This window comes from Colius striatus, chromosome 25, assembly GCF_028858725.1.
Source record: "Colius striatus isolate bColStr4 chromosome 25, bColStr4.1.hap1, whole genome shotgun sequence".
NCBI lineage: Eukaryota > Metazoa > Chordata > Aves > Coliiformes > Coliidae > Colius > Colius striatus.
Genome location: NC_084783.1, coordinates 3,048,587 through 3,070,804, shown reverse-complemented (window position 1 = coordinate 3,070,804; position 22,218 = coordinate 3,048,587). Strand labels below are relative to the sequence as shown.

Sequence of the window (22,218 nt, the reverse complement as noted above, 5' to 3'; positions counted from 1 at the left end):
TCCTGTTACTCTCCCCACCAAACCACCTGCTTCATCACCACCAGCCCTAACTGCTCCTCCAAGGCAGTGCATCAAAGTAAGCATCATCTTAAAAGCCGCTTTGAAGCAGCATTTCATACTTCTAACATCAAATACCTCGGTCCTCAAAGAGCATCCATGAGGAGCAGCATAGCATCACCTCACTCCCACCAGTATCACATTAACACTTGGCTGCCAACCTAAAATTGTTGGCAATTTTATGGCAGCAATGAGAAAACATGCCTGGCCAAACCCCTGAGCAATGGCCGAGTGCACTGATATCCAGCTTGGAATTGTGAGTACAGAGACTGCAATATGTTCTGTGGCAAAGCCAGCCAGCTTTTTTATCAGGCTGGATGTGAGGAGGAATTGCTTTGCTGCCAGGGCTGTCAGGCATTGGAACAGCTGCCCAGGGAGGTGCTGGAGTCACCATCCCTGGAGGGGTTTCAGAGCTGGGTGGGTGTTGCACTGAGGACAATGGGCTGGTGGGTGATGGGGCTGGGACAGAGGCTGCACCCCATGAGCTGAAAGGTCTCTCCCAGCTGAAATGATTCTGTGATTCTAACATTCTCCTGGAGTAAATAAACCCAAGTTGTATACTTATAGAAACTGAAGAAGACTGTTTGAAAGCAGCATCATCCCAAAGTTAAAAGCAACAAAGAGCCAAAGCTCCCTGTGAGTCTCTTGGCTCCCATACAGCCTGCAGCTTCAGCTACACTGAGATCATTACAAAAAGCTCCACTTTGCCTCTGGAGCTCAGAGTGCCACATGGCTTCCTGCTGGGGCCTTGGCTCATCAGCCATGACTGCAGGCCATAAAATCCAGCAGAGCACCCTGCTGAGCCATCCCCAGCACCCAGGGGAAGGCCCCCAGAGATCCAACAGCCTCTTGCAGTTGCTGGGGCTGCACATTTGCAGTATTAAGGCAAATAAAAGGCTGTGTAACACACCCTCATTCTAACAGGTTCCCCTCCAAATTAATACATCTTTATGTCCCAGGAAAGTGGCATCATCAGATGGTGGCAGGGCTAGTTCTGCATGTACAGAAAGCAAAAATGATAGTTCCTTGAAGAGATCTGCTGGAGGAGTGCAGACAGGCTGCTCTAATTGCTTTAACCCACTGCTGCAACCTCTCTGTAGCACATTTTGCTGCCTAAAGGTTTAAATTTGAGGTTCAGTAGCTGTCCAGAGCTATTTGCAAGTTCACTGTACATAAGTCCTACATCTTAGGCCTTTGCTTCCAGCAAGATAAACAGGGTGACAATGAAGCTACAACTTCTGTGTCAAAACAAGATTGATTTTCTGCTGAATTTCTGCAGAAATCTCAAACTCTTTCCTGGAAGAGCAGCCCAGGGCACAGACAGAGAAACAAGGAGGCTGGAGAAGTAACAGCCTTCCCTGGAGCTCACACTTCTGCCAACAGCAGAGGGGGGGGGAAGGAATTGAGGACTCAGTGCTCAGAGCACAAGTGAATTCCACAATCACTCTGCAATACCCTCATGCACATGTCTATGCTGAGGGAGGCCCATGGCCAGGCTGCTAAGTCTTCTCCAGGGAGGATTGGCTTTAAAAGCTTGGGAGCAGTATGAAGTGAAGGGCTATCTTGAAAGGAGAACTGAAATTAAAGCTCTGATGGGAAAAAGCTGCATAAATTTCTACGTGGCACTGGGGCTGCTGAGGCAGTGACTCACGCTTTACAGAGAAGCTGAACTCATTGGGATGTTTGGAGGACACCAGTGGGTCATGTTCAGCTCCCATCCCCTCTGCACAGGAGCTCAGCAGCCACCTCTAGCTTCTGCCAGGCTTCCCAGCTACACCAGAGCACCTGAACTCAAAAGCATCAATGTACTTGACCAAATACTCCGTGTGTGAACCCAACAGGAGTCACAGCTCAGGGCATTGCAGTCTGTTAAGCAGACTGAAGCTATGGGTGGCTTAGAGGAAATGTTGGGTAATTTCACATGCTCCTGAAGTGTTTACAATTAAAACACCACAGGAAAAAGCAAAAGGAGTCCACAGAAAGATTTGTGATTGTTTCATATGCCTTGAACTCCTTCTGGCCTCGAATCCTTCGGCCAGACACTGCATTTTCAACAGGTTAATGAGCTGGAAAGCTGATCAAAGGACAGACCTTTATTCCCCCTTTAATTTCTGTTCAGGTCACAGATGCTCACAAATATTTATCTACAGAAGTCATAGCACTAATCCCATCTCCTTCCTAGCTTTTAAGTTTGGTGATCAAAGTTGTACAATTTCTTGAAGACTGTATTTCAATTTCAGTCAGGGGCCTCTTCTAAAGAGTTATAAAAAAAGCATTTTTCATAGGGGAAAATTAAGAGAAAATGGGTATGTTCTAGTGAAAATTAAAAGGAACATCAAAGTGAAACCAGGCAGCTTAATTTCACACCACCTATTCCTAAAAAGCATGACTGCAGGCAATCCCCTTTCAACAAATGCCAGAACTAGGGCTTCACTTTCCCAGAAAGGCCTTTCAAAGCACAGCTTCATCTATCTCTCCACCCACAGATATCCTCAGCTTCTCACCAGAGCATGAGTCTGTGTGGAAACCCTTTACCTGCCCCCCTCTCCCATAACCCTCTTCAAAAACCATCTCAAGAGCTACAAGTGAATCCCATCTGCATTTCCCCAAGGGAAACAGAGGCTGTGACGACCAAGGCACTTGCTGGGAAAAGGCTTGGGTTTGTTTTCCCCTCCTTCCCACTCTTAGTTGGAATCACACAACGTTTAAGGTCTGACTTGACTCTGGGAACTAACTTGCTGAGTTGTGTTTCACCACGAGCCCTACATAGGCCAAGTGCCATCAGTGAAATTTCACCTGGTAAATAAATAAAGGAGGTTCAAATCTGGAGTACAGTGTGGTAAACATTTCCTAACTATTATTAGCCAAAGGAAAGAGTGTGACTTGAGCTCCTGTAACAGTCAGCAGCGTCCTGTTTGCAGCGGTCCTGCTGCCAGGGGATGCACAGCTCGCTGCCTGGGACACACGGTACCTTTGCTGGACAGCTGCACCAGGATGACAAGCTGCTGCTGTCATGGAGCATATTCAGACTCAGTGATGTGAGTCAGATGAGCATTTGCAGGATGTCTTCAACAACAAACCACCCCTGGGTGTTGCAAGAGCTCAAGCGTTGAAGCCCAGGCATCAGAGGGGCACTGGGGGCACCCCGAGCTCAGGGGAGCTGAGAACCTGCAGAGGTTTCCATGCCATTTTTTTCCAGAGATGCTGTTTTCCATCCTCTGCTTCCAAATTAATTTCTTGAGAAGCATCAGGCCAAACATCCCCACATGAGGGCAGCAATTAGGCCATGATTAGGAATGACTTCTGAGATGACCGTTCCCTCCTTCTCCCCCCTCTGTGCACACTGATCCTGGGGAGTTGTTTGTCTCCCCTCTCCATTTGTCATCCTCACTCAAAGAGCACATGAGTCAGACTGTGCACCACAGATGCTGCTGATAAGAGCACACTCCATTTGGGAATATTAGCAACCCTGCAGAACAAAGCCAGCTAAAAAAATAAAGCCCCATGCACTGACTCCCGATCAACACCACCAGTAAGTGCCTGGTAAATGTCACTGGCTTTACACTCTGGATAAACATCAATCTTGGGATGGTCCAGATTAACTCCTCAACTCCTGCAAGGTCAGAAGCACACACTTTATACAAGGGCTGCAATCAAGCTGTGCCTTCGGTGTGGGACTACCAGTGCCTGTCTCAGAGGTGCTCCCTGTAGTTCTCTCCCAACAAAGACCAAAAAAAGGAGATAGGAAACTTGTTTTTGCACAGCAATCTGTATTTTTGATGTGTATCTTTTTCCAGAGCAGCAAAAGGAAAGCAATTAATATTCACATGGACCAGCCATAGCAGAGCTCTGGCCAGCTGGAAGCTGAACCCCAGAGATCAACAGCTTTGCTCTGGAAGAGAGACCTGACCAGCTTAATTAAGACTGCAGCAACCATAGGTGTTCTCACCACTGGTTTGGAATCAGTTTACCATAATAAAATTAAACTAGATTAAAGGAAATACTTCAGTGCATGTAAATAATCCCACTCAATAAAACTATGCATGATTAAATCAGCTCCAATGCTGATAAACCTCACCAGGCCCTGACTGCACTGTCACAATCTCACCACAGCTCTTGGCAGATCCTTTCAGGCACATCTGGAGGACTACCCTATTATCTACCAAAAAACCCTCCCCAATCAGCAAAAACACAGTGACCCAGCTTGAAGTGTACAACTTGTCTGTTTTCAGTGGAGCACAGAGTAAGCTAAAGTGCAGCCTGTCCTGACCAGAAGCAACACACAACTCCATGGATGTGCAGTGCCAGGCCCTGTGCAACAAGCTGCTCCTCCTGCAGCAGCCTGTTCTGCCCCTGCCACATTGTTCTTTGAGACACTCACAAACTGGTTCTGCAGAAGCCTGTGATTAGGACAGCACCATGTATACAAATGCCACAGATTAACAATCAAGAGTTCCTCTGCTCACAAGAGGGGTTTTTCTTTTACAAGTTTCCAAATTCAGGTTGGTTTGCATGTAGTGTGTTTTGAAACCATGGATGTAAGTGAAGGAATGGTGAAGTTTCCAACAGGAATGGTCAGCCTCTACACACCCAGTCTCTCTAGTACATCAGCCTGAGGGATCCTTTGTGCAAAGCTGCTCATCCTGGATAGCAGCCAGCAGGAAAGGAAAATGTGCAAGAAATCAGTCCAGCCAGACCATAGCTACTATTGTTATGATTTCTAAAGCTTCAGGACTTAAAGTGATTTGAGGCTCTTCTTATACTACCATTGTATCTCAGCTGTTCCTTCCAACACAGAAAAGCAGTTACAGAGCAGACACTGTGTGCCAGCAGCTGGGTGATGCTCAGCTGGAATATCGACCTGTACTGAGTGTGCTGAACAGTCAGTGTCCCTGAGAAACTGCTGACTGACTCTTGAGGCATTGCCAGCAGAGAAAAGCAGTGAATCCTCATTTACCCACCTGCACCAGTTCCCACCTTCCTTCCCTGTGTGCTCTCCTACAGCATCTCCTCCACTCTCTGCAAGCAGCAGGAGCTGCTGCCAATCTCATGAGGCTGACACACCACATCTCTCTCCACCAGTAGCTAAACAGAATGGTTTTCCTATAGCTACTAATTTAACAGTATTAAAAGCACTCGAAATCATCTTGTACTTGATCTTCTGCAGCTGTGCAGCAGGGAAGGTAGACACAGCAAGCAGGCAAATGCAGGCAGTGTCAGGCACATAGTGCTGCTGTAGAAAGAAAAACAAGTGTGGTCTGTTCAAAAGGGGAATGTCAGGGACATCCAGGTGACTGCAGAAGCATCTGTGCTGTGTCCAGGTGTCCCCTACACAGACAGCAACCTTGGGCTCTGCATGAGCCTCCATAACAACTGTCAAAACACAAGCAGTGTCCTGGCAAAAGGCATTAAAACCTTCTCTTTCAGACATAACATGATTAGCTCTTATCAGGATTTACGTATACTGCAAAGGCAATGATGGATAAAATAAGACAAGCTAGTCTTTAAGTGACTTAAGTCTTACACAGAAGGGGCTCCACATCTTGCTTTGCAGATTGAGAGTAGTGTACCTCTGGCAGAGGCTGTTGTCTCTCAGGATGCACCAAATGTTTGGCCTGAAACTGCCTCAGCATCACTGTTTTCATGCTGCTTCCTGCACCCTGCCAGCTATACTTTGAGGGAGCCTCTTCTGCTGTGCCCCAGAGTACCTGCAGCTAACTTCCCTTGCAAAAGGGGATTTGGAAGACATCACAGATCTGTGCACTCTCCCAGATGCCTGGCAAGTAGGGTTTCAGTTTTGGCATCTTAACTACTAGGAATAAGCCTAGTGCCTGGCTATTGAATCTAAGGTGCTGTGGTAAGTGACTTACCATGCCACTCAGGCTCATTGTATCAGCAAGACAAGGGTGGTTTGTTATTGCCTCCAGGCACAGTCTAACATTGTCACAGAACACCTATAGCCCCACAGTCATCCCAGGAAACAGAAGCTTGGTGTATGTTGCTATCACTGACAGGCCAGTGGGCTACAGCTCTATGGCTTTTATTTGGGGGAAACCAGCACTACCTGGGAATCAGCATCAGCCATAAGGCAGATTCAACAGCAGCAGGGACAGAGAAAACAGCCATCAAAACATCAAAGGTTATCTTACCCCCAAAAATAACCCACGGTTCTCCTCCTTTCCAAATCATTAATAGTTATGATAAATGTATCTTTGGCTTGTTGGGCAGCTGGAGCCTTGGTTCAGAAGCAGGTCAAACGCACAGAAGCCTTTCATTTACCTCCCTCCACCTCAAGCTTGGTGTGATTTCTGTGTCTGCTCACCTAGGACACCTTTTCTTGCACAACACCTTTGAGTCTCAAGCATTCGGGTTCTGCTGGATGCTTGTGGATCCCAGCACCAGCTGTCACACACCTCTTTAGGAACACAGAGGGAAAAAAACCCCACAAGAAATCTGCAGGTAGAGAATAAGCCTTTAAATCAGACACTTGCCAAAGCAGGGAGCCAAGATCCTACAAAAGGGTTAGAGGTAGCAAACTAATTGTATGTATTTTAGTAGCACATCAATCTGCACAAGAAGTTGTTGGGTTTAAGGACCCCAGGCCTGCAGAACCTCCAGCAACACACAAATGCTTTTGTATATTCTGGCAACAAACTAAGTCTCTCTAAAGCATCAGATATTTCTGGACCAAGGAAAACAGAGTTCCTCACCTAATTTATGGTCTTGCTAACAATGTGGGAAACTCATTACAAGAAACAAACAGCTGAGGTGTTGCTTGCCACCTCCTACTAATCCCAACAGGCCCCTGTTAAACTGCTTCTCTCCTCTGGGAAGATAAACAGGCTGATGGGCTGATCCAGTCCACCCCATGGGTCTTGCCCCAGAGCCAGGCAGCTCACTCACCAAACCCTACTGCCAGGGATGGGCTGGGGGTGAGCAGGACAGTTCCTGGGAACACAACAAAGCTGTTCCCACGGACAGCAGTGTTGTACTGTGTTTCATTTCAGCAGCCCCTAAAGCATGCAATGGGACATAGCCTGCAAAGCCAAAATGCAATTTGCAGCTGTAGCACTTTGTAGACTAAACACAGCCCAGAGCAGTTTGCACAGGCTCTTTAAATGGTTGTATTCCATGTTCTTAGGAAATGACCTTAAGACACTGTGACAATTTTAAGACAACACATAAGCTGGATCAATGTGGCTTCTGAAAAGCCTCTTTGAGAAGTTCTTCATATATAAGATCATACTTTTATCATCTCCAAAGGAGGAAAAAGCTGCCTAAGATCCAGCTAACTCCTAAGCTTTCCACCTGAAGTCATCTACATCAACAGCCTGAATACAAAAAGCATTTGGAGACAAAACTCAAGTATTAATGCGTTGAATTAGTCTCTTCTCCCAAGTAACAAGTGCTAGGACAAAGGGAAATGGGCTCAAGTTGCCCCAGGGGAGGTTGAGGTTGGAGCTGAGGCACAACTGTTTCCCTGAGAGGGGTGTCAGCCCCTGTGCCAGGCTGCCCAGGGAGCTGGGGGAGTGCCCAGCCCTGGAGGGATCCCAAAGCCCTGGAGCTGAGGTGCTGAGGGCCAGGGGTTAGTGGTGGGCTGGGACTGCAGCAGCTTGAGGGGCTTTGCAACCAAAATGATTGTCTGATTCTATGAATGAAGCTGCTCACTCACACTGCCTGTCTCAGAGCCTGAGCAGGATTGGAGCAGTGTGCTCCGTACCTACCCCTGTGGATTCTGTGAGCTTTGGGCTCCTCATCAGGGCACTCAGAGCAATACACAACCATAGCAAAAAGCTGTTTCTCAGGCCCTCCCTGGAAGCCCATCAAACCCAACTGCCTGTTGATTTAGCGGCCGGTGCGAAGTCGAGCACCGACAGCCCTGGCTCTGAACCCACCCTTCAGCAACTGTTGCACTTCTGGGCATTGCTCTTTTTTGTCTCTGCTTGGAACCATGTAAATAGCATTTCTGTTTGCCATTAATCCCTTCATGCTTGAGCTTCCCAGAGAAACCACTGCTGGGAACAGACTCGTGTGTCTTCAGACGCCCAGGGCTTCCCCACCGTGCCAACCTGCCAGCCCTGCAGAATGCAAAAATGCCACCAGAGCAGAAAAACAGTGGCAGTGGCAGGACAAAGGCATCGAGGTGACACTGGGAACACAGAGGAAGCTGCTGCAGAAACCAGGAGCAAGATGCCAATGTCTGGATGTGGATAATCCTGCCACAAACAGAACTTGGACATGGTTTTGCAAGCGAACAGCTCTAAAGGGATTCAATGGGCTTTTCTGTGAAGGCTCTGTAAACCAGAGATGCTCAGCAACAGGAGTTTCACTTGGGATCTCAGCCAGAGGAGATGGCACATTGCAGGCATCAACTAATCTATTCATCACTAAAATTCTACTGCAGGCAAAAAAAAGAGCTGAAAACATTAAGCAGCATTGTTCCAACTCAATCTTCTGCTTTGTTGCTCCTACTGACCATTTTAATTGCCAGCTCAAGTATTAAGGCAAAGCACACTCAGAGCAATGGCATCTATACCTCTATTACTTGCAGTCTAATATTAAGCAGTGGTGTGAAGGAGTCAAATTATTACAGTCTCTGAACATCTGAGACTGGAGCAAACCCTGCTAGCAACAGGAAGAAGGAGGTGAGGATTAACAGAGACCTTTAGCTGCACATCACTTACAGCCCACCTGAACTCTGCAATTTGTTAGAGGGAGGGAAAATGAAGCAGTTGGGTATTATGAGAGAGAAATCAAACTTCAGGAATGAAGCTGTGTTCTGAAATGCAGGTTTCATGCTTCTGAGTTCTGGAAAAGGACATAGGAACAGTCTGCAGGTGAAAGCTGTTGGAAGAAACAGGGTGTTTAGACTGGGGTGGAGGGACACTGCACACCTGGAAGGAAACTCACTACTACCTTCAGGCTCCATCAAAACCAGGAGCAGCAGGATGAGGCTCAAACAGGATACACTCAGCTTTGATCAAAGAAAAATTGACAGCCAAGGGAACTGCATGCTGGAACAGCTTTCATACCAAATGCTATGGTATGTTCACAGGCATCCTAAAGATGAGCAGGGTTTGGACTCTGAAGCAGAGGCTCCAGGTGGCACAGCTGCTGAAGGGATGGCAGCCACTGCTGCCAACCAGGCACTACCCACCAGCAGGTTTTAGTATGCTCAGGCCAGATCAGCTAGTAACACATGAGAAGCATTAGTAACACAACTGAATGCTAATTGAGTCACCCAAGCCACAGGAAACTCACTGAGTTCATCTTCTCCCTCTCCCCTCCTATCGTCGTGGGAATGGCCAGGGAGGAGATGTCAGGGAGAGCCAAGCAAGGCAGACAGATGACCTGCTGAGCTGGGTAACTGAGCAGGATGATTCACACAGCCCCAGCCGTGTGAAAGGCCTGTAAGCACATCACTGCTCTTCCCCATCCCACAGTAAATACTGGAGCTGAGCCATTTTATTTCTCTTGATGAGACTCCCGGCGTTGTTTTGGCACAAAGACAACAGAGACACCGTTCCCATTTTCCAGCTCTGGCAGTTTATTCCAACTCACCTCCAAGCTCCTGTCCTGCTGCCTTTCAGAGCCCCTGAAGGACCATGACTATCCTTTTGCCTGAGGTCCAAGCTCTCCAAAACCAACTGTTCTCCTTACACTGAACTTGTTGGGCCTGTGAACCCTATTTCAAGTCATTTTTACCCAAGTAATGTATTTTCCAGATGCAATGCTCAAATGGCAACTGGCTAGAAACCTGCTCTGCTGCAGCCAGCTGTGAAATCCAGCGCCTGACTGTGGGAAAGGAGAGGTCATCTTCCCAAAGCTAGTGAAAACAAAGAGGTGTCAGCTCATTTGAAGAATGGAATAGCAACATCCACACCAAGGTAGACAGACTAAAGGAAGCAGCGGATATTAGAGCCATGGGAAGGCAAAAGATCCCACCAGGAAGAATAAATAGTGCATGCAATGCATGCAGCTTCCCCTCCACTGCAACTGCAGCACTTCACTCATACCCACCTCAAGTATTTCTCATCACCTCAGACCATAACAGAGCAGATTTCTCGTGTCGATTGCACTCTCACACCCCTGCACTCATTCAAGCTAACCATGAGAGATGAGGGTAGATAGCCCCTATTGTTGTCTTGGGCACTGAACTTGAGCCTTTGCATCACTTCTCCCTTCTCCTTTTTCTATGATTCAGCCAAATAGCAAGATCTCCTTGGACTGACACGCCAGGAAGTGAGAAGAGAGGGTGCTATTAATGAGTGTAATACAATCAGTGCTCACCCTCCCCATCTCTCTGGTTTCCCAGGGGTCTGTGACTGTCCATCTCAAAGGGCTGCACACATCACTTTAAGATGTCTGGCCCTTTCCATGTATGTGGAAGGATGGTATCACATCATAGAATCATTATGATTAGAAAAGACCTTTAGGATGGACTCCAACCACCCACCTCACGCTGCCAAGCCCATCACTAAACTAAAAGCACAGCCCTCAGCACCTCGCCTATGCATCTTTTGATTATCTCCAGGGATGAGGATCCCATCACCTCCCTGGGCAGCCTGTTCCAATGCTTAATAACCCTCCTGGTAAAAAATGTTCTTCCTAAAATCCAATCCAAACCTCCCCTGGCACAACCTGAGCCCGTTTCCTCATGTCCTATCGAGATGACCCCAGAGCAGCAAAGGAGACAGGTACCCAAACAGGCTCATCTCCATAAAGCCACACAGTGGGACATGGCTGGAGGGCAGCCAGGAGCAGAGAAGCTGGGAATGCATTCAGACCAGACCTACAGGGATGATAAGTCTGCTACAAAAGAATGTTTTAGGGGTGACTGGTGATTGTGACAGAAGGTATCAAACAGTTGGTTGGTCTATAAAGCAAATCTATTCTGCTGAACCTCAACATCCAACGAAGCAAACTGTCACTTGTAATTTCTGAGGCCAATGTGTTTAATGCTGGAGCCTCACCTCACAAAGGAAAATTCACCATCAGGCTGCAGTTGATGGAAAACTGACTAAAGGTGTGTTCATGTTGCCAGATTTCAGGCTGATGCAAATTTAACTCTGTCAAAGGGCACAAGGAGAAAAAAGGCAAAACCCTCCAGATTACAACCAACCACAGCACTTCAAGGTGCCTGTCAGGCTGAAATCTGAACAAAGCCACTAGAGAGAGAATTGGGACATTGCCCCAGATCCTTTTCTTTTTGGCCACATTAAACTGGGATTATCTCAATCACATTAAACAAGTCGTATGCAGGGACTGCCACGAGCTCCAGTTTTCCTTTGTCTATTTGCACATTGCTGACTGTGTCTGATTAAAACTTCTGCACATGCTGCAGAAATGAAATTCTTAGAAAAGCATTTGGAGCACACTGGAGGGAAGGGGAGCTGTTTTGCACATTGGTGTGTGGAAGAGGTGAAGAGAAGAGAGATCAAAGAACGGTCATCTGACAAATTACAGACTGTGGGGGGGAAAAATGTGATAACTCAGCTGTCAGTCAAGGACATGAGAGGGACCTTCTGAAAAATCAGGTGTCATTAAGTGGTGCTGGATGAGCGTCTAAGAAAATGCTTTGAGCACCTCTCTGAATCAAATTAGAGGTGGGGAACTGTCAGTCCTCTCCTGTTTCAAATGCAATTAAACTTTGAGCAGTGGCTGTTGCATTTTCAAGTGGTTGGTTGGTTTGGGGGTTGTTGTTTTTTAAGTGTGAGCACTAGAGACAGGGCACAAATTCACCTGTCAGCTTGACTCTGAGAACAGCACCCTCAGGAAGGGAGCAGAGCAGTCTGATTTTGTTCAGCCTTTGTACAAGATGACAATGTTCCCCAGCACACTTTCTGAGCAAAGCCTGCTTTAATGCCTGCCTTGGAGAACAGTTAGTCATGTCCAGTTCTGCAGAGGCACACACTGTAGTTAAAATAAGTGGGTCTTCTAAGTCACTCTCTCCCTGTTTCAGAGCTAGGATGAGCAAGGAGGGCCTGGAGGTGAAACCATGGGCCTGAAGACTGCAGTCCAAGATCCTACATCAGCTCTGCCACCACCTTCCTGCATGACCTTGGGAAAAAAACTGACCTTCTTTTCCTTGGAGGCCACTGTAAATTTTAACAAAGCACTTAGACACAGACAGAAAACAGCATTTGTCACGGAGGAGACAGGATTCTTGTTGATGCTGATAAAGCTGGAAATGTGCTTGCACAACCAGCAGCAGCTAACCCAAAGGAATCCTTTGCACAATGCAAAAGTTAACTATTACTCCTCTACAGATCACCTGCTGCAAGAGCTCACATGACACTGCAAAAAGCATTTGAGATCATTTCAAACCATGAAGAAAAACCCACTAAATATTCTGTAAGATACATTCATTGTTAGGTAGGGAGCTAGCTAATAAAAAAGCCCTCTCAGGACAGGCTGAAGGTTTGAATTTCAGCTTATCTCAAGAGCCCACATGAGCTGCTTGCAGACTGAGGAAGCAATTTTGCTGAACAGAAGGTTTTACAACAGAAGGTGAACAACTTTCACTCTGCAGCTGTGACATAAGAGCCCCCAGATCTGCATCAGAACCATCTCCCCAACAGCCAGGCACAGGGGCAGCTCCCATCAGCTGCAGACAGTCAAACCCTGGAGGGTGCAAGCCCCAAAAAACTACATTTCTTCCCTCTGATCTCATCTGCTTTGTTTTTAAATGGAACCAGGCTTCTCAGGGACAGGCTCAAAACACTTCCCTGTTGTTATCTGTGTCAAAATGTGACAAGCTTGAGAGATCTGAGCTTCCCAAAGCTAACCTCACCACCTCCACCACTGCAGCATTAAGAGCACACTAGGATGATGGCTTTCCTCCTGGCAAACATTTGGTGCCCATTAGTACAAGCACAGTAGCTCAGGGAAAAGAACAAGGTTTCTTACAGAGCTTGAAGAGCTTAGATGTTTAGCTGCTGTCCCACAAAAACCAGCATTTCATTTGGTTTTAGCCACTTTCCTTGAAGAAGAGAAACAAAAATACACAGAGCAGGAGTGATTTGCAGAGGCAAACACTTGTAAAAGCAGCTTATGTGACTCATACTTTCTTCCCCCCAACCGAAACTAGTGAGAAGGGGCAGCAAGCGCTGCTCAGCACGCTAAGAAATCGCTTCCTTTTGTTTCAGGGGTTGTCTGCAATAGGATTCAAACTGGCAGCACACACCCTTCACAGCCTTTCCTGCAGAACTACCCCTTCTCCTCATCTCTCCTTCCCAGACAGGCACAGAAATCCACGTGTGGTGGCTCTTTGGTGATTTCCACCCTCCGCCTGGGCTGCGGTGCCGTGGGTGTGACTTTGGCAGCAGGAAAGGGAAGGGAAGAGAACTGCCTGGCAGCACGGGCCACTCCTGTTGGCAGAGCTTTGAGGCCAGAGCAATACTTTATAAGGAAATTTCTTGGATGAAACTGCCTATCCTCATGTTCCTGAGGGCTGGGGTTTGGGTTTTGCTGTGTTTTGTTGCAGATGCCCTACACAAAGTTATTCTTAGCAAGTGTTTTGTACAGAACCAAAGCAATCCCCAGGCTGGGGACTATCTGCAGAAACACCAGAAGAGACCTGACATCAGTTCAGAGCTACTAAAGCCCAAACCAGAAGCAACAAAGGCAAGTCCCAGGAGATTCAGGGTTAAGAAGCTCCTAGTGCAGATGAGGTAAGATGGTTAAATCAGGCTTTGTCCAACATTTGGTTATCAACAGTCAGAGACCTGCTGATACGCTGCCAAATGCTGAGAATCGATTGCATTTCATCATCTGCAGTAATATTCAAATGGGAGGCTTCTAAGGAAAGTTCAAGTTCCTCATTTGTTTGTACTGGAAGTGCCAGTTTCTTCCAGCTCAATGATTTACTGCTCCTGGCACCATGCAGGCCACAGCCTCATGGCTACACAGAAAGGCCAGATTCATTACATAGAATAACCTCCTCAAGTCTAGCTTTTAAAAAGACAAAGAATTCCAACAGTGCTGTCTAAGTTCAACTCCAGCTCAGGCTGGATGCACCAAGTATCATCAAAGACACTGAGGAACAAGCTGCATTGTCTGTCTTGTGGGGCTGGCTTGATTTCTTCCAGACAAAGGTGGGTCTGGCTCAGGGGATGTGCACTGTCCATTTCCATCAATTAGTTATTGATAATAAATCAAGCTGAGGAGAGCAAAAGATATAAAGGAGAGGTTTAGAAGCACAGCTTCCCAACTAATTGCTGACTAATTTGGCTCTTAATGCACTTTTGCACACATATTTTCCTCCATGGCTCTGTGTGTGACAGTAACACCCTGAGTCTCTCTGGGCTGAACTGGCAGAAAAACTGAGTTCTAAGGAAAGAGCAGCTCATGTACAAGCTCCTGTGGACACAGAGCAGAGAAGGAGAAACCCAAAACACAGGAGAGATTTCTCCACTCCAAGCTGTCGTCAAGACTTAAAGGAAAAGCAACTTTCCTTTCAGATTAACTGAAATAGCTGAAGTGGCTAATAATAAGCAAACTGCAACTGCCTTTACTCAATCAAATGGCATTTGGGGATTCCAGCTTCATTCCACTGAACTCCAGCAGCGTGCAACTGGAAGTTGCCAGTATCAATTTTAATAAGCATGCAGAAGATTTAAAATGCCAGAGGGTGGGGGCTGTATGCACAACTAATAAAGGTGTCTGGTAGCTTAAGTGATTTGGAGAGACTTCTGGGATTCAAAATTTAAACAAATACTAAACAAATGAGCTGGTGCCCAGGAGCAGAGGAATGCTGGCCTCAGGGCTGAGGAATGCAAGCCTGTCCAGACTGTAGCTCCATGTGCACCCTGCACTGGGATGGGAAACCAGCTGGAAAGATGTGGAGTTAGTGCTCTCCATGCACTGCTACACAGATCTATACTTGGAAAGATAGAGAACAGGCAAACCTGTTTAATGACAATATGCCTATGCAACTGTGTTCTGCAGCTTGAAAGCACCAGTTCAATGAGATTCAGATAAGAGATTGAGAGCTTTCACACTAGAAACTTAGAGATCAATTATAGAAACAATTGACAGTTGGATTATTCACCTGAATGCCCTGCATCCTCTCAACCATTTGCATTTCAAACAGACCGAATTTCACAGCAAAGGCAGATCATTTCCCCATCTTGTCTACAAGTTCACACAGGACTGAACTGTTCTTCCAGTCAGTCCACAACCAGGGCTTCCTATCTCAGTAGAAAAAGGTTTAGTGTAAAAAAAAACCCAAATACAACAGCAAAAAAACCCCTTAACAAAGTAAGCATTTCTGCACATCGATAAGAAAGTGCTTAAGCAGCTCTGAACTTGAAAGAATTTATTACAGGCCACACAAAGCTGGTTTAGCACAGGTCAGCTCTGAGGCTCACTGTGTACAGCACCACTGTCTTCTACAAAACAACCCCAAATCTGGCCTTGCACCACAGGTGCCACCACATCATCTCATTAGCCAGCATGGGTAATGTCTTGCACGACCGTCTGCATCTCACACACCAAAACAAACATCAGGTTTGCTCAGTCATGAGCTAATAAACTCGGTCAAGCTCCTGGGCCAGGAGACCGCAGCATCAAGCACCTCCGGGTTGCACACAACGCTGTCAAACAATGAAACCTCAACTCTGCAGCTGGAAACAATCATGAGGATATATTTGTGTTTACCCAGAGTTTAGGTGTTTCAAAGGAAAGGCTGATTTAATTCCCCTGGCTGTTGGCCAGTTTGGCAAAGGCAGGGCAGAGCAGCGGCTTGCCTGAACTTCAGGGACCCCCTTTTTCCTGCCCTGATCTCTAACTGCTCCTCAGTCACAGCTCTTCTGAAAAAGACCTCGATGGTTATCTCAGGCCAAGGAGAATAGGAAGGCAGGCTGTTTACTGCTGGCTGTTGGGAGGAAAGCCCACGGGGGCTGTCGCAGTTGAAGGTTAGCCGGGTGTGCAGGTGGAGCGTGTGGGAGGGCAGGAAGGACAAAAACCCAGGGCCAGCAAGAACTGACTCAGCAACACTCACCCCCCCCCTTTCATTATCTCAGATCTTCAAGCAGAAATCTTCAAATACACTTTCAAAATGAGAAGGCAAGCTGGAGATGCTTTATATAATGCTGCTGGAAGCAGGAGGATGCTTGAACTCACGCAAGCTACTGAGGGCATGGAGCTGTTGGGAAGCTGCAGGGGAAAGATGGTGTTGCCAGTCCTTGACAGCAAACTGGGGGCTGCAGAGCACACCTCAGGGCTTAGTGCAGGAGGAAGCTGAAGGACAGCTTTCCCACTTAGCAAGGGATGGATGGGATCACAGCCCACACCATGGGAAGGGAGAGTCCCACTCAGCAAAGGACAAAGTCCATCTCCTGGCTGTCAACATCAGCTTGAACACTGCAGCTCTGTGGCTGCTGCAGGGCAGTGTGCTTCCATTTCCCTTGAAATCAGCTTCAAAAGTTCTTTAAATAATTAACTATGCCCTAAAACAAACAGTACTGGGTAAAACTGGAACAACGTTGCCATTTGAAAAATACAGAGTTTGGGGGTTTTTTTCCCCTTTCTTAGATAGGAAAGGAGTAAAAGGCATCAAAGCTGCAGCTGCTGGGGTAAACACAGAGGCCACGGGGCCAGCTGAAGGGCCACCACGAAGAAAACTGACAAAAGCCCGGCTCTACTTGTTTTTCCATTATCTAACATTAGGCCATGTAGGTATTTATGAACCATTCTGCAGCACATTCAAGCTAGTTCCCAGAAAATCACGTGCCTGCCCAGCGAATTCAAGATTAGGAAGTGTTCCAATGTTTTCTTGAGAGGAGATGTGATCACCATGCAGTACTAACAGCACATTTGCAAATGTGCCTTGTTGGCTGGCTGCCAGACACTGACCCAATGAGCATCTTATTAAAGCTTCCAGTCATCTCTTCCCATCTATTTGTGTCACAAACTGTGTGCTTTGAGGCTTGAAGAGTTTAAACCAACTTCAGACAGGAGCAGAAGGATAGATATTAGTTACAGAACCACGTTATAAAACATCTGAAGAAATACTAAGTGCTCACAAATGAGTGTTCATGGAATAAGTACATGACAAGAGACTCTCTGGTCTACAGTTGCAAGAGTAAGTCAGTAGTCATCAGGCCTGAAAGGCTCATTTAATTGCTCTGTCAAAAAAGAAGGAAGAGTAAAAATGCTACAGATATTTCCAGACAATCACAATCAGTTTCCACCTCCTTCAGTCTTGGACACAAAAAGCAGGAGTCACAGCAGCCACTGAACAGAGCAACACTTTCTGTCCAGATCTGACAGCCTGATGGGGAATGGTGCTGGGTCACTGCACCCTCAAACCTCCTCACACACAGGAGGGGCACTTACAGTGCTCAGAATCCCAAAAAGGCCTGTTCCATCTGTGTAATGATGTTCTGCTCAGTTGAATCCTGTGTGGACAGCCCTGCAGTGACAGGGACAAGAGCTACTGACCGTTAAGGTTTGCACAACACTGGCTCTTTATGCAGCCTGTCTCTTCCTGCTGCTCCACATCTGGACAGCTGCTAAGTGCAAAAAGCACTTGGGCTGCACTGATTAGCTACTTCAAGGCAGAAAAACCTCTCATACCTAGGAGGGAAAGCTGAGAGCTACTTAAAAAGTCTTGCTGTGAATTTTTGTATGAAACAGCACCTTATTTAGACAATTTGACAAATGTTACAGAGGGACACTATGGCTGGGAATTTGCATAATGGGCGTCTACATCTTGCTTACCTAACAGGAGAAGAATCCTGTCTGTCAGTACGTCTAGACTGTGGTGTTGAATCCAAGGGATGGAGGAATCTTCCCTGGCCAGAAATAACATGGGGCACTGGGGCTGGGTGCTGCCATCTGCTGACACCCACTGCTGAAATGGTGAAGCTGCACAAACCTGGCTTTGTGTGGGCACCTCGGGACCGGGACTGCTCAGCAGAGAGAGGCTCAGGGCTAAGAGAAGCAGGGAGTCTATGATCCTGACTTAGGTGGCTTAACAGAGACCTCTGCAGCCCAGAGAGCCTCACTGCAGGCAGTCACTTTAGACGTGGGATTTTTTTCACCACTGAAGTGCGTTTTAGAGGATACAATACCCAAAAGGCACAGAAGTGTGCATTTAGTCACCACTTCCACCTTCAGAAGCCTTGCTGTGACACACACTAAAACACAGATCCCCTGGCTTTGGAGTTTGCTGGATCTTGGCACTTCTAAGCAACTGCAGCACAACAGCAACTGTTCAGCATCTGTCCCCAACTTTCCCTCCTGCCCCAAAGCTGCACCAGCTTGTTCTGCACCCCCTCAAACCCCAGTGGGGATGGGCAAATGCCTCCCGAAGATGGAGAGGTTTGAACCACGCACTTACTGCCCCTCCAGTTGCAATGGCCACACTAATAGAAGCAAGCAATGCTTCTCCTCTTTGAAATGCAGCACCCTTGATCTAAAGATAATCCATCTCTAGGACGACACAAGTATGTGAGCAAGACACTCTGTTCTCAGCAACGGGTTTATCATCTCACCAAGCTTAAGTTCCTTTACCTTGCTGCTATTTCACACATGGGACAGGAAATCTAGGATTTCACAAAAGGAGTGCTGATGCATGAAGGGACTTTGAGAGGCTCCATGGAAAACACTCATGCCAAGTGTGACACTACAGACATGGAGGTGACCAGAGAAAGGAGACACCAACGCTCCTGCACCACCATCCGCATCCCGCTGTGAGAGTTCCAGCTATTGGGTGTTCCAAGCAGCAAGAGACAGCATTTCTTTCAAGCCTACTATTCCAAAGTATTTTATAGAAGCATCTGCACTTAGAAGTCAGCATCTGGTGACTGGCAAGGCAACAATGGACAAATGGTATGCAGTTAGAGCCCAGTGCATCACGTCACACGTGGCGACAGAACTGTACAGCGGCTGAGATTTGAGAGCTCAAGAAGGATAAAAGATTACAAGGTTGGGTGGAAAGCTGCTGAAACTATCTTGGAAAAGGAGGCAGTGGAAATAGGCTGGTGAAATGGTGTCTCTAGGAAGTCAGTGCAGACCAAACACCATGCTTATCTCACTGTCATTTCCCTCAAGCACGCTGAAGTTTACTTGTCCACACAGTGAGGCTGGGAGGTGAACGACAGCTCCAGGCACCATTCCAGTTTAAATCCCATTTAAAATATCAACCAAATGGATAAACTAGCACAGGCCTTTTGGAAACATTGATTTACTCAGTGCTCTGAGATCACACAAAGCTCTAGGGCAATTTAAAAACAGCTCAACTGATATTTAACTTATTTCTTCTATAGAAAAGTCATGAGGCTTTAATCACCATGCTGCTTCATTAACTGGAGATTACTAATTACAGGTTTGTTAGTCAGCAGTACCAGACAACGTTTTACTGTTGACTGTTTGCATAGGGAAGATTGGAACCCACCATTTAATAACTGTAATGGAACAGAAGGTGATTTGCAAGAGCTGTCCTCAGCAGAATAGACAAAAAGCACTAGGGTTGCTGCATGCTCCCAGAAAGCAACAGCTTCAGAGAGACCAATGTGAAGCCAAAGGTGAGAGAGAAAACAGCAAGGGACACACATCTTCAATCACATGTTGAGTCTCCTTGCCTCTACCCTTGACCATTCTGCTCAGAGGGCAAGGAGAACACAGGACATTTGCAGCACCTAATATTCCAGCACAGCAAACCTGCTCTTACACCAAAGAGCCCTCCTTTGCAGCATCTCCTGTTCATGTGCTGCTGGTTAACAGGCACAGACGTTCCAGCAAAGGCCAGATAAAAATGGAAACTCAACTTCATCATCCATCTACAGCAGTTATAAGCCTGCTGCTTCCCTTGGCTCCCAACAAGAACAAAGGCTCCCACACACCCCTCACGCCTTCTGACTAAGAGGGACATATCTTTGGAATCTGTAGATCTTCTTCCCTAATTAAGGAGGTGGATTTAGTGTTACATAACGAGCAGAACGTCGCTTCACGTGGGCAGCGACTAATCACCGAGTCAAGTCAGAAGAGCACCTCGGAACAACCAACGTGGACAAACACCACTGACTTTTCCCACTGTAGCAGGTAAAAACCATCAGAAGAAGGGAAATTAATATCAAAATGATAGGGCAAGTTTCACAAGGATGGAGTTCTTCTTGCTCACCTTCTTACTGCAGTGGAGCAGGTTCAGCTACCGTCTGGCGTAGGGTGTGCTTGCTGCCAGGGAGCCCACTTCTGATTGATTCCTTCTGCAAAGGAAAGGGCAATTCAGGAGATCCACCACTGATACAGTAAACAGCTGGAGCATTATTAATGAAGCTATAATTTGGAATCATATCTTTCACTCCACTGACTGCAGTTTTACTGACAGCAGTATTTAGTTCAATAATTAGCACTGCAGTAGTCTGTTTTCACTGATACCAATTTCCCCACAGCAAAGAACTCCATGTCCCAGGTATGTTTTGAAAATAACTCTAGTGTTTCCAAGCACATCTTTGGTTTTGTTGTGTACAACAGACACCCAGTGACAGGAGAACTCATTTTCATGTGTTCTTATAAATACCACACCTGACCTGGAGGTCATGTTGGGTGTTTCACACACCGAACGGGAGCGTGGGGCATGTGAAACTGGAGTGAACTGATGCTTCAGTTACTGGCTGAGAGTTCACTGCAGTCTAACTACTGGACTACAGTCAAGAGATGCTCAGCATGAGGTGGGAGAGGTGTCTACACCTTTGGATTCAAGGGGAGATGCTGCAGAGCACAGAAGCCACCAGAGTCCTCTGGCTAAACACAGACATCCCAGCAAACCTAGTTTTCAAGAAACAACCACCAAAACAAACGGCCTGGGAATGATCTGGCTTTGAGAAAGCATTAAAAACACCCTGAGAAACACCACGTGGTGTTCAGCTTTCTCCCATGCCAGGCTGCTTCCCTGCCCCACCGCCTTCCACGGCGCCGCAGGACGTCCTCCTTCCTGCTTACCAGTAAGACATTGCTCAACCCTCCTCCGGTCAGCACAACTCACCACGCTGAACTCAAAGCTGTTGTAAGCCAGAGAGCTAGGGATTAATTCCAAGAACTCATCTGAGCTGAAATCCAAGCCTGCTTGTTTTCTCCACTTACTGTCTGAACACAAACAACTTTTTTTAAAGGAGTAGAACCCACGTCATTTACTCCCTGCTGGGCTTTAGGCCACGGCTCTTCTTGCTCCTTTCACCTCCATCTTCCTCAGATTTCAGTAAATCAAAGGGTGAAGAACAAGCCTCTTGCCAAAACAATCCTTTTTTTAAATCATTATTGATATATTTTTGTTGGAGAATAGCAATTCTCACAAATCCCACCTTCCAAACAAGAGTGGCAAATGCCAGCTGGCCACACAGCTACAAAGGTGAGGGCAGGAGGAAAAAGGCTTCCTATGAAACATAAGAACTTGTGTTAGACCAATAGACCAAAAAAGAGCATGAGGTAAAAGTCTAGTCACAAAGCAAACAGCATCAGGTTTGCAATTGTCCTATGAAGGGCTCCTCATCCACCTCATCTGATCCATCCCTCCTCCAGGATGATCAGGGAGTTGAGTGAGGTTTTTCTCCCATGCCTGGGGAGAGCTGGCAGAGAGAAGCCTGCACCTTCCTCCTGGCCCCAAATAGCCAACACCAAAGCTGGGGCTTCCCTCATTGTCATCATTCACACTAAAGCAGCACAGGCCTGGCCTGATCCCTGCTCCAAATCCAGCACTAAACACAAAGGGATTGACATGCAGCTGACCAAGCGACACAGTCCTCTCAAAATACATCATGGCTAAGAGCATGCACAGGACTGGGGAGCTGGAAAACCAGTGCAGTAGCACCTGAAAGGTCCTGCAGGCAAGAAAAGCCACCAGGAACATGGGAAACAAGCCCTTGGGAGTAGCACTTGCCAAGACCCCCCTGCTCTGCCTCCAGGAGGCATTTCCATCACAGTTCCTGCCTCTCCCTGCGGTGCAGGTTAATGAATCTCTGCAGAAAGGGGTGCAACTGGCAGCCTGGAGGAATTTCAGCTCTCAACAAGTCAACATACTCTTCAGCCTTTTCAGTACAGGATGGGCTGCCTTTTAGAAGGGAAATAAATGAAGATTACTTTCCCAGTATCCTACTAGTGGCTGAAAAAGATGAACTTGCTCCCATAAATCACAGGCTGTACTGAGCCAGCCTTCAG

The 22,218-nt window shown here is 46.9% G+C and overlaps 1 protein-coding gene across 3 annotated transcripts in view; it reads right to left on the bottom strand.

Annotated features, from left to right (window-relative positions):
• The window catches only part of GNG7 (G protein subunit gamma 7), a 79,930-nt gene that overhangs the window by 31,677 nt on the left and 26,035 nt on the right, over positions 1 to 22,218 (bottom strand). The window contains exon 3 of one of the 3 annotated variants that reach the window (XM_062015152.1): positions 20,186 to 20,270. The exons of 1 other annotated variant lie outside the window; for it this stretch is intronic. The gene's annotated coding sequence lies outside the window, so the exon portion shown is untranslated. The remainder of the gene's footprint in view (positions 1 to 20,185; positions 20,271 to 22,218) is intronic. One more of the 3 variants, XM_062015153.1, reaches the window with a different exon arrangement.